General features: G+C 36.1%; 1 non-coding gene across 1 annotated transcript; it reads left to right on the forward strand.

Annotated features, from left to right (window-relative positions):
- Positions 1 to 3,493: 3,493 nt before the first annotated feature.
- On the forward strand, positions 3,494 to 3,565 carry TRNAM-CAU (transfer RNA methionine (anticodon CAU)). The gene has a single exon. It is a non-coding gene; the product is annotated as a tRNA-Met (tRNA).
- Positions 3,566 to 13,888: the final 10,323 nt, after the last annotated feature.

The raw sequence follows: 13,888 nt of genomic DNA on the forward strand, positions 1-13,888 counted from the left end.
CCAATTAATTTTTTTAGTTTTGTCCTCCAAATACATTTCAGTCCTCCAATTAAATTTTTCCGACTCAAAACTTTACTCTTTTTTTCTGATTGGATATAAAGGAAGATAATAACCTTTTCTCGGTATCATTAGACTTTGGATCATTGATCTTTCCATTTCAAGTTACTAATTTTTTTATTAATCTCCAAAGTCGCTCTTTACACCATCCAAAATAGAGCAGAGCGATATATGATGTATTCATTGTTTTTCCTGACATTAGCTTCTTTTTATTAAAATAAGCATAAAGAAATGAATATATGATTTTAAAACTCTTCATTTTCATTATGGATACTGTTATATAATTTAAAAATATATATACAACGGTAATATACATTTTTCTTTGTCTTTTCTCTTGTGACTGAATTTTGTTCTTGATCTTGTATTATTATTATTTTTTTTTTTAGTTGTAGGACTCGATTATTAAGCAAAATGACGTTAACAATTCGTATTTGTTTTGTTAAAATTTAGGTTTTGTATGCCAAAAGGTGGCTGCTTGTGACAGCATAAAGGCATAAAGGCATATACTCTTGAGACTATACCCCTTCTTTGAATCATTTTAATTAATTACATGCGTGTGTGTGTATATATATATATATATATATTTTAGTCATCTTTTAAAAAACAATAGATCAAGTTTGCAATTATGCATTTTTCTTTCTGGAAAATTTAAATTTGACTATTTTATACCGTATAATATTTTTAAAACTTTGACTTTATTAATAGGCAAAAATAATACTTGCGTAAGAGAATTGTTTAATTAATATTGCTTATTGACTTTATAGTTTATAATATTATTTCAATTAATATACTTCACGAGTGGCACACTTGGGTAGTCTTATGTTTCTTTTTTCGTCGTTTTCCTTTGCATACGAAATAAATTTATACATAAAATTATTAATAAATTATTTTTTCCCTTTCACTGCATAAAGTAAAGGTTGAATATTTCCAACGCAAAGCTTAATTTTTATACATAAAAAAAATGCAAGGATTAATTAATATTAATTTACAAGGCAGACAACATTTGTGGGGTTTATTTACGGTGCTAATAACTAATTCCTGAATTTCAAGTCCCATGCAGGTATATATACGCGTATACCAGATCAATGTTAGTGTAACCATGATCAGAGAATTCGTAATAATTATATGAACAATTCAGATTAAATGTTCCTTTATTAGAAAAAACAACATCCATTAAAAACAGTAGTCAAACACTAAATAAAATTAATTTTTAAATCTCTATATTCTTTCAATTAACTTTTAATTATTTTTAACGGCTACATGCCTACATCAACAATTACCACTACGTAGGAGAAAGCGATGAGAAAGAAAGCCAATAAAAAGTTTAAAACTCGTTAAAAAAACGTTTTTTATTGATTTTTTTTTTCTAAATTAAAAATTATGCTACACCTTAAAGAAAATCCTCCCATGCAATTGCTCTTGGAAATGAAATTTCAATCCGAATGTGGCGAAGGAAATTTTTTATCTGTAGAAATTAAAAAAGAAAGAAAGAAAGAGAAACTGAAATAGTACATCATATTTTTAATTGATAAAAAGATCGGTATAAATTCTACTAATTCTAAAAATTAAAAAGTTTTGATCAGCAGGAATTTTATCAATGCAAACTTATTTCCTTTTTTTAATCTAATGTATAGATGGAGAGAATTCTTATATAAAATATGTAATAAAATATGAAAAGTTTTTCAAAAAATAGATAGAATGTATTTGTTATATCTAAATTTTAAGATATTTTATCTATTTTTGTAAAAAAAAAATATTTTACTAGAAAAAAATAAAAGGAAAAAGACAAACTAGTTTGGATCGATAGAATTCCTACTTTGATTAAGAACTTGACCTTGATTACAAAATTTTCAAGCTCTGACAGCTTGTTGATCTTCTTCTCTTTATTTCTGAACTAAAACAGTAGTGTAGAGTACTAAAATATGTTCAAATCTCAAATTAGATCTTTGTCCATGCACAAGCACCCTAGACTGACCTCTAGTATGGTATAGTGCAATGCACTAAAAACATCAAATTTGACATTTGCTGGTAAATCAGCAAGTATGGATTGATACAGGGACCAAATTGCAAAAGTGATTACACCATTATGTAGAGCATTAAAAAATACACATAATTAACATAAATTCCAATTTATTTGGATTTTTCTACAGTTATGAATTTCCAAAGTTTATATTTCAAAAAAACTTTAAACAACCATAATTTTGGCTAGGAAAGTCGGATTTGCGCGTATGACCACTTTTCGGAAAGGGGTGGACGAGACAGATCCGAATATTGCCCAGGGGAACCTCTGGGCATTCGAAGCATCAGAATTTCAAAAAAGGTCGTTTAGTGTCTCAAAAATTCAGTTTAAGTTTTCGTTCAACAGTAGGCATACAACGATCGGTATTTTGTTTAGTCAAAAGCCTAAGAGATTATTCAAGAATTATCCATATAATTATTTTAAAATGCATTTACTATTTATTGTATTCGTTTGCCTATCTCCGAGCAAATGGTATATGTTGACAATAATAAAATAATTCAATTGTTCTCTCTCTCGCTCTCCAATTATTCTCTAAAAAAAATAAAGAAGTTGACATCATTGATGCAATCTAACCATATTTCCTTGTGTATATTTGAATAAAATAAATTATTAAGAATCAAGGTCAAGTCCTTAATTAGTGTTATTTTTAAACTTGTGATATCCAACTGACAAATCAAATCAAAGTTATAAAGAGTTACGACATCTCACTCATAAATATATCAAATGTCTTATTTTTTGGCATACAAAAAAACTTTTTCTTCACAAAATTATTTAAATCAAAATATTAGGATCTCTAAAAAATAAAAATAAAAATAGAAGACCGTCCGGCCCCCAGGTGGTCTGGTCTTTAGCGGACCGCCCCTGGCCCGAGCAGTATGCTAGAGGATCTGGGCCGCCCGTGGGCTTGGCGATCGGGACAGTTTTAAAAAAATCTAGAATGTGGGAACAATTTTAAGAAAATCTTTTTTTTAGGGTATTAATAGAAATGGCCGAGTTGATTATGTCCCAAAAAATCTTGTTATTGATTTTACTCTGCTGTTTAGACCTAATCGAACAGCTTCAAAAGATAAATTAACAATAAACCACGGTTACATATATAGATAATACCTTTTTTATTGATTCATATGTTAACGGAAAGCCGAACAAGAACTTTAGAACTTAAAAGTTATCAAGAATAATATTTCTTTAAATTAACTAAAAGAATTAGCTATACTTATTTTCTGTAAGTCCAAGAAGAATATTCCTAACGACCATTATCTAGCTAATTAGTTACAAACTATAATACTGAGCATGGTTTTGTAGAGGAACGAAAAATATAGACTTGTCCGGTCTTCTCCGCATAATTCCTAGTAAACTAGCCACAGTCCACAGTCCGAGAAGAGAATTAATAAATATTTGAAGCCATTGTATCACAAAATCAGAGTGGCGCAGCGGAAGCGTGGTGGGCCCATAACCCACAGGTCCCAGGATCGAAACCTGGCTCTGATAAAAAGAGAAAGGCTTCCCCACTTATTTTGTGATTCGCCACACGTGATCTATTTTCTCGCCAGCTCCAAGGCCCGTGATCACTTTCTTTTTTATAATTTATATTGGGCTTCCACTATACCGGGCCACAAGCCCAATGACTATTTAATATTTTTTACCTACTCTAGGAGAACTTGTAATAGGTTCCTAAATACCTCCTAAATGGCCCAATATACCCAATGTTCCTTCTCTCGCTCTCTCTTCACAGCAACTTGGATGGTCAATTCTTTTTCAGGATACATTTTTCCTTTTTTTTTTTTATGTGTGAACTCCCTCGGCTGCTGGAAATGGATCCTGCAAATTTAAAATAGGATATTTGATGCTCCAGCAACCGGCATGGCCTTTCCAGGATTGAAAGTATGAGAATCACATTTCATAATATTGTAAGTTTAAAATCTCGGCATGGCCTTTTTAGGATTGAAGACGGGCGGATCTAAGGCTAAGCCACTCCTGTGATTTTAAAATTTTAATTATGCGTATAGGAATTTAATTAAATTTTTTTTTTTTTTTAACTTTCAATATAGTCTAGCCACCCTCAATAGATAACAAATGTTTTGTTATAGTTTAGTGGTTAAAGTTTTATTTTATTGTTGAGAAGTCTTGAGTTCAAATTTCACTCATCACAATTGTATATTTTAATTTTCAGTCATCTCTATCAAAATTTTCTAGTTTCGTCCTAATTAAAGATATGAGAATCACATTTCATAATATTATAAGTTTAAAATCTTTAGTATTGTGGTTCAGCAAATTAAATGTATATTAAATTGTTTCAATTAATTATGGACACGTTTCAAGAGAATCATCAAAAACTGGCTATTACACTTTACATACAATTTAAAACTTCCACAAATATTATTTTTGAAATTTCAAAAGGATACATCAATTTTTATGTAAAACAAAATCTCTCGGAATGCATTTACAGATAATTATATATTAGATATTTTAATTTAATTTTGAACACTTTCAAAGAGATTAAATTACCAAAGCATACAGATATGCTCTAAATATTATTTCTAAGTTGTATAAATTATTATTAAAGCACTTTCAAAAGGATATATTGGTTTCTACACACAAAAAAAAGGTGTTGTACATCATTTTACCGCAAAACTGCACGCATACGGCATAACAGATGTATTCAATTAACGATTTGTCATGTTTTATGTCCTTAGAAATGTTTTATTTTTTTAATTAATAAATGCAAGGACTGGTACGTGGTGGCGCTAAATATTTGCCAAATTAATTTATTACATATTTAAACTGTTACATTATGCTTATATCCAAGAGATAAGTATTAAATTTAATAATTTTATTATACTCTTTTGTTCATTTAAATGAACCTAGGTTTTGATATCCCAGGCTTAGGTTCCACCATTAACTAAAAATGTTACCATTCTGTTTTTACAAAAAAAAAAAAATTAATTCCCGTCTTTTTCACCAGCTGATTATTCTTCTCATTTTGCATGTTAAAAATTAATTGTCATAACAGAGATATATAGTAGCATGTAATGTAATGTATGACAGATTATAGCCATATTATTAAAAGTTTGTGGTAAAAAAGTATTTTGTTCTAGTGCTTGAAAATACTAATTTTCTTTTTATATATAATCATTAATTGTCAGATAAATTTCAGGTCATGGTTTTATGATTTACAATATAAATTTTCAATATCGGATTTGTTAAGATAATTAAGGCAACATAATTTGTTCAAACAATGAAGATATTATTTTATGACGTTAGACTTGTACATATTTGGTGAATTTTAATAAACATCTCTGTGTATTCGGTGAATTTCACATTTATTTAATTAAAAAAAAAATGTTATCCTACTTCAAAGAATCTCGTTCTTGGTCCAGGAACTTATTTCTTTTTTGCTGATTATCTGTGGCGTTTACATTGCGATATTTCTGAGGCATATTGGCAATCGCATGTAAATTATATATATAATTCAATACTAGGCATGCGTACTTAGGTGAGACACAATTATATATTATCATGATGCTTATAATAAATTACCAATATATATATATAATATTATTTTGTAATCCAAATTATTTTTTCACACATGCATATGTTTCCAATATAATTCAAATTTGCGAAAGAAATAAATTTTGGTAAATAATTTAGAACTCCATGCAAAAGAAGTTAAATTATCTCGTGATAATTAATTTAAATCTAATGAGACAAACATATATTTAAAATAATTGAAGGTTAAAAATTGAAGTCTTTATAATATATACTATTAATTTAAAATCATGATATATATATATGCACACAATTAACGAGATTCAACTAACCAGATGTATCAATTCAATTTATTAAACCGTTTATATATAATATAATTAACAGCATTTTGTTAACCGTTAGAACCGCAGTTAACAGTCTAGTAAAAGAGGAAACCCTTTGGACGAAAGGGCGATTGGAGAAAAGGGCTCCATAAAATAGGGGCGACAATGGGGGCGAAATGGAAAAGCCATCCCAACCATCGACGGCTGGATGAAAGTAACTGTGCTACGAAAACAACGGCGCCCCACCAACCACCAATACAGAGAGGGTAAAGGCTTCTACCGAAGGGACTGCTCCTGCCGCGGGCGTCGCTCAAATCACCTCCACCAAACTGATTTGACAAAAAAAATGCGTTACTCTCCAAATGGCACCGACAGCTAACCTACTGTACCACCGGTCAACCAAGGTATTTTGGTTCTCTTTCCGCCGGCAAGTGATTTTCTCAAAAAATCTCACTTATCTCCACCTCCCATAAATTACCCTTCAGTGAAAATCCTCTTCATTGTTCCCCTCCCTTCCATCTATCATATCTCCAAAATGGCTAGAAAGAATAACACTCACACTCTCAATTCCTCATCCCCTTTTCCTAACAGCACCCCTACCCCTCAGCCCCACGTTTAGCCACCGCCCCTAACCTTTCCTAATCGACAAATACCTCCACAGGCCACCACATATGCCCAAGTAGCAGCCCCCTTTAACCACCTCCAACCTAATCAATTGATTTTGGTATGGCAACACTTCCTCGATCACTCACCATGGACACAACCCTCAGGCAAGGGGATTGTCAAGCCCCCCATGACCACTTTCCCTCAGGCACTACCTCTACCCCCAAATCCTAACCACCCCGCTTAGAAAGGGCGTTGCTACCACTGCCTTAATACCGGGCATGAACAGAATGAGTGCCGTAAACCTTTTTGCGTTTGTGCTAAGTGCCGTCAGGATGGCCATGAGGCCATGTATTGCTTCAATACACAACCACCTATCAACATGGCCATAGACCTTCTAGAACCGAGAGGAAACTTGGGAGACTCAAAGATGCCGCCAAATAGGCCCTACACGGCAATTGTGTTTGTGCCGAAAACCATCCAAATGTTGTATGAAACCTCACAGCTGAATCGTGCGGTAATCATTGATGCGCACCTCAAATCGACCCATAACCCATATGTGATTCAATCCATCCTAATGTCAGTAGCCAAATCTGATTACCCTTTCCCTTTGACTCACTTAATTGGTTGCCAATACCTACTCCTATTGCCCCTTGATATCTAGAGACACACCTTTCTTCAGAGCCATAGCAAGGCATTACAGGACTTGGGCTATGCCACATACCTGTGGAGCCCGGCGGTAAATGCAAGCCCGATGCGTCTTCAATATAAGGTATGGGTTGAATTACGTGGTTTATCACCGCAATCTTGGAATTTACATAGCGTAATGCATGCGGTGGGGTCTTTTGGAGCACTAATAAATCATACTCCACTCTCTAATGTTAAATCCTTTGAGAAAATGATTGTTGCAGTGGGGGTGCCCAAACTTGAGTTAGTGCCGCAAAACACTCAGGTTTGATTAAAGGGGTTGCGAAAGAAGTTCAAATTGGGGTTTTTGGTTGGATAGAGGAGCCACTGCCTCTGATCCCGCCTTTGGATACCACTCCCAAAGAGGAATTCTTTGAAAAGGTGATGAGGGATAACATGTGAGCATTATCGATAATGGGGACTGCTCAGGACAATAGGAAAGTCATCACGATTGACTATCAGACCCTCTTGGCCGTGTGGAAAAACATGGAACTGGGCAACACAAAGAAAGAGGCTCTGGGTGCAACCTTGAAAGCCTCTCCTCTTTTCAATGATAATGATAAAGCCATGGAAGGCAAGGCCAATTAAGACAAGGCCACTGTTCCAATACAGGTGCCCAAACCAAAGCTTCACTGGAAGGAGAAAGGTAAGTGGGCTGCAATGGACGAGTCCATTGAAGCTGCAATTGGAGGTGAAATTCAGTCAGGAACTAGAGAGGATAATATGACCTTGGAGGGTCATATCAACATTAATGGCAACACAGAAGAGGCACAGGGCTCAGAGCACGCGCTTCCCAAGGAGGATGGGACTGCTGAGCCCTACACAAACACTCTCACAGACATAGGCTCCACTTTCAGTAAGTCTCTTGACCCTATTTCAGCTCCTATCTATTTGGGCCCTATCCTGGAAAGCCCAAACATTTATCTACCTACACCTAACTCCATCCTCTCTGACTCAAATGAGACACTACAAAACATAATATAGAAGCCCAATCTGCCACAAACCGAACAACCCAGTCCAGATCTACTCAATAATGGAAATAGACCCTTGATGCCGTATAATACCCTCCCTCCTACTGCAAAGAGTCACCCTTGGCTCTTTGTCATACCATTAGTGCCTCCAACACATATTTGTGTCTCACTAGAAGAAGTCCTTAGCGAAATCCCGGAACTAGACATCTCTAACCTAGAATATGATCCCGGCTATGATTCAGAACAAGGACTTAGGCAACCCTACCAGGACTACGAAGATGAATTAGCGAGCTATGCCGTAGAACACGAGCCGGAAGAGATCAACCGAGAGGAGGTCGAAATAGTCATGCAAGAACTGGAGCCGATGGATCAACAGGGAGCCGCAGATTTGATGAAGGAGGAACCGCCGGCCGAGGGGCTGCTACCTGTGATGCCAAAATCACTAAGGCGCAGTGCTAGAATATCGGTAAGAGGTGCCAAGTCATATTCAACACCAAAGTACAAGCAAAGGAAGAAAAAGAATGGGGTGGGCACATCCACTGATGCGGCGGTCAAGGCGGAGCACCATGCACTGATTCGATCATTGGAGGAAGAAACACTAGCAGCTATACCACTGCAGGATGACAAGGTACGTGAAATTGATAAATTTTGTGGTATGGTCAATGTGGGGGTAGGGGAAAATCATGAAATGAGTGCTTCTGTCTTGGAACCGATCAATGCAGTGGATACGAGGAGTCAAACTATGAGAGTGACAACTATGGCTATGGATTTGAGGAATTTGCCCTTGGGGCACTGCAATCTGACTCGAATGGGGATTTGTCCGATGTTGAGGAGGGTGTTTAGTTTTATTTCCTTTAATCTTGATGTGTTTTACCATTTCCCTAAATTGTGCTTGTATCCTTTTGCTTTGGCATCAAATTAGGTTGACTTTTTGTGTAATGGTATCCATGTCAAATACATCAATGAATTTTAATTTTAATTTTAATTTAAATATATTGTGTTGGAATGTTAGAGGCTTGTGTGATAAGTAAAAATGCGATGTGGTGAAAGATGTTGTAATTGAATCAAATTGTGACATTTTTTGCTTTCAAGAAATTAAGTGGAGTGATCGTTCAATATTTAGGATGAGGCAAGTGGCTCCACCTAAATTTAATGATTATCAAACCTTAGACGCTAATGGGTTGAGGGGAGGTATATTGCTCGCGTGGAGCTCTATATTCTCCTCAACTCGATCCTTTATTTATGATTATAGTGTTACTTTTCTTATGAGCAGAGGCTCCTTTAATTTTATGCTTACTTGTGTTTATGGGCCTCAAGATGATGCATTGAAAAGGGACTTCTTAAAATAATTATGTAATATTAGTACTTTAACTGAAATTCCATGGATAGTCTTAGGTGACTTTAATTTACATAGGTCAACAGAGGACACAACTAGTGGATCTACGAACTTGAGTCTGTCAATGGAATTCAATAGAGTCATTAATATACTTAATCTAGTAGACGTCCCTCTTATAGGTCGAAAATTCACTTGGTCGAATCAACGACCGAATCCAACTTTCTCAAGATTGGATAGGTCATTTATTTCGGGTCAGTGGGAGACCATGGGGGTTACTTATAATTTAAATGATTTATCAGCTTCGGCTTCTGATCATACTCCTTTGAGTCTTATTATTAAACCTCAAGGTAACTCAACTAAAAGGCGATTTAAGTTTGAAAACTCATGGTTACTACATAATGATTTGTGTCAGGTGGTTACAAATGCTTGGGGTTCGGTTACAGAGACTAGCCTGCACCCAAAATATTTCCACGTGGTATCAAATGCTAGGAAAAATCGCAACTCCATCTCAGCTCTCCAGAATGATGATGGTTCGGCCATACCGGAAAGCCAAGTTAAGGTGAAACTTTTTTAACACTTTAAATCTCTGTTGGGCACGGCTAAACAAGATCACATACCTTTTGACTTGCTAGGCAGAATTGGGACTTCATTTGGTAATATCCTTTATTATTTGGATGATGCCATCATAGAAGAGGAAATCCACCTAGCTCTCAACCAAATGCCCAAAAATAGAGCAAGTGGCCCCGATGGATTTCCTATAGAATTTTACCAATCCTTCTGGGACTTGGTAAAATCTGATCTCATGAATCTAATTAACCATTTTTACTCTTCCAACAAAAGTGTAGCATGTGTTAATAAGGCTCACATCACTCTAATCCCGAAAAAAGAAGGGGCAGCGAATATAACGAACTTCAGACCTATAAGTGTGATCAATACAGCAGCAAAACCCTATTCACCTCATGCATCCACAGGTATTTATGTAATTCACAGATGATACCATTATCATCTGCGAAGCACATCCCTCAACACTCAAGGTTATTGCGCAAATAATCAAGACATATGAGAAACTGACGGGGCTCAGGATTAATGCAAACAAGAGCTCCTTTGTACCCATAGCCATACCGCAACCGCTGATCCAAACCATATCAAACATCCTGGCATGCATCCCCTCAACACTGCCAATAACCTACCTGAGGCTGCCTCTGACAATCAAGCGCCCGAACAAGGACCACTTCCAACCGTTACTTGCGGCAGTACAGGATAGATTAGCGGGCTGGAAGGCCAACTTCTTATCTTTTGGAGGGAGGGTCGCCTTAGTCAAGGCGGTGTTGTCTGCCATGCCGTTACACTTTGCTCAGACGATTAAGATTCCCAAAGGTGTCATCAAACATATTGATAGAATGAGAAGATCATTCTTGTGGAAGGGGAACCAATCATGCAGAGGCATAAACTGCCTCGTCAGCTGGGACAAGGTCTGCGGGCTCAAGGAAAATGGAGACATGGGTATTATAAACATAGGAATACATAATGAGGCGCTACTGCCAAAATGGGTGTGGAAGGCAAAACACAACCTAAACGGACACTGGTCAGAGATTGTACGTAAAATATATGGATCAACGGATCTGACACAGATTGGGGCTAGCGATGGACATTCCTTCTTCCTTCGGTCCTTAACTAGCCTAATGGAACTATGCAAAGCAGCATCAACAGTGGACCTAAACTCCGGGCAGCTAGTGTGGAACCTTTTCTAGTGATGGGAAATTCACAACCGCATCAGCTTATCGAATAATGCATAATCCGGGTATTCAGGATATTTTTTTGAAACGATTATGGAAGATCAAGGCACCGCCTAAGGTAAAGATTTTCTTTTGGCTCCTGGTTAGGAGGAGGATTCTGACCCAAGAACTACTGACAAGAAGGGGATGCATGGTCATACCCGGCTGTCACCTATGCCCAAGCAGGGAACTGGAAACAACACAGCATCTACTATGGTCATACCCTTTCTCGGAGAATTTCTAGAGAAGCATACTAGGCCGATATAACCTGATGTATCCACTGAATGGTAATATGAGATTACCAAGGATCTAGTGGGAAGACGGTAAAGTATTGAGCCCCACGATAGGCCTGACATGGGATACGGTAATTGCCACAGGATGTTGAACATTGTGGAAGGAGAGGAATAGACGTTATTTCTCAAACATTAGAAGAACCACTCAGGTTCTTATCCAAGAAACGTCTCTTGATATCCAACTATGGAGAACGTACTGCTGAGTTATGATAGTTTTAGTTAATGAGGTTAGTGCACTGAGTTCGGTGGGAGTTTCATCTCCGTGTATATAAAATAAGCACTAAGGATTAATAGAGGTTAATCCAGGTACCCCTGGCTATGTATATACTTTTTATGAATACAAAATCGTTAGTTGGCACTTGCCACTAACCTTAAAAAAAACAGTGTAGTAAAAAATAACTACCATAGTTAGTCGTACTTTTAATGATGTCTATATAAACCGGGGACCGGAAGACACAAAAATTAAAGATACAAAGTCACTATATTCATTTCAATGGGAAACAAGATTAGTTTGCCCTTTCAGTCTCAATCTGATGAAGAAAGTGGAGATGATACCGGAATTGATCAACGGCTTCGTGAACTGGAGGCCAGTTTTACCGAGAAACTGCAACTTCTTCAAACTAGCCAGGTGGAGGTAGCCAATTTAATAGCAAGAGTGGAGTCAATGCAAGTCGCTAACGGCCAAGCCATCTGGTCAGGTTTATTTCAAGCCGTCAGGCTCAGCGATAACATGACAATAGCTGGGCAGGGTGCGGGGTGTTTTCTTTCCAATGTCTCGTTCCACAAGCTCAGGGAATATCTGAGTGGTATTGGCTGGGAGGAGGATATCCGACGTGTTGGGTGGTATGCGTTATTTGCTTGCTTGGTAGTGAACACTGTCCGAACAATGTGGAAAATTGCTAGAACTAACAGTGCAAGATTTGAGAGAGTTCAAATGTGTGTGATGATTCTTGGTTCTTTCATCTTTGCGGCAGAGCCAGTTCTGAATCTAATAAACAAACTGCTCTAGGACTACTAGTTGATAGTTTTTTTAGTTTTTCATTTTAGCCGAAGACAGTGGTTAGTTGATGGTTTCTTTAGTTGTTCTTTTTTGTTGGGCTTATAAAGTGTAAAGTGCGTTGATGAATTGATAATAATAAGCTGTTTTGAGATAAATAAAGAAATTTTGAGAGAAAGATAATAATAAGCTGTTTGATGAAATCTATTTCTTTATTTTGTGTTTGGCAAATGTTCATTTCTTGTTTATCGAACGGTTGATTTCTTGTTTGGCAAATGTTCATTTCTTGCTAGAACTAACGGTGCAAGATTTGAGAGAGTTAAGATGTGTGTGATGATTCTTGGTTCTTTCATCTTCGCGGCAGAGCCAGTTCTGGATCTAATAAACAAACTGCTCTAGGACTACTAGTTTATAGTTTCTTTAGTTTTTCATTTTAGCCGAAGACAGTGGTTAGTTGATGGTTTCTTTAGTTCTTTTTTTTTGGCTTATAAATTGTAAAGTGCGTTGATGAATTGATAATAATAAGCTGTTTTGAGAGAAATAAAAAAAAAATTGAGAGAAAGGTAATAATAAGTTGTTTGATGAAATCTATTTCTCTGTTTTGTGTTTGGCAAATGTTCATTTCTTGTTTATCGAACAGTTGATTTCTTGTTTGGCAAATGTTCATTTCTTGCTAGAACTAACGGTGCAAGATTTGAGAGAGTTTAGATGTGTCTGTAGGGGTGCTAATGAACGGGCCCCATGTTCATATTCAGCCCAGTTCAATAATCAAATGAAACAGGCCCGTTCATGTTCGGCCTGAAATAAGAAAATTTATGTTCATGATCGGCCCATCCGGTAATGTTCATAACATAGTTCGTTCACAACCAAGCCCGTTCATTACCAAGCCCGTTTCAACAAACCGGGCCGAACAGTGGACAACTAAACGGGCTAGCTTATGAACAATATATGGACATTAAACGACATGCTTTATTACTAATAATTTAGCACATACAATGAATCACTGAATAATGAATTCTATGTTGAAAGATAAATTTCAGTTTGAAGAATGGAATCAATCAAAATGAAATATAACAGTTTTGTTCAAAAGCATATGCTCATAACAGGCAACAGCTGTGAATAGTGACCTGTTATGAACCATACAATAACTAAATAATATATGCTATTCTTTGATGTAAATCAAAGAACCCAGGTACCACCGTACCAATGACAAACAACATTGTACTTAATTCATTAATAGTTTGCAATATCACCCATATTCAATTAAAAAGAAAACTACATAGCTAATAAAGGTAAAGACATAACATAAGCAATATCCATGTTCAAAAACAGAAGTAAAG

Source organism: Carex rostrata, chromosome 20, assembly GCF_964058835.1.
Source record: "Carex rostrata chromosome 20, lpCarRost1.2, whole genome shotgun sequence".
NCBI classification, from domain to species: domain Eukaryota; kingdom Viridiplantae; phylum Streptophyta; class Magnoliopsida; order Poales; family Cyperaceae; genus Carex; species Carex rostrata.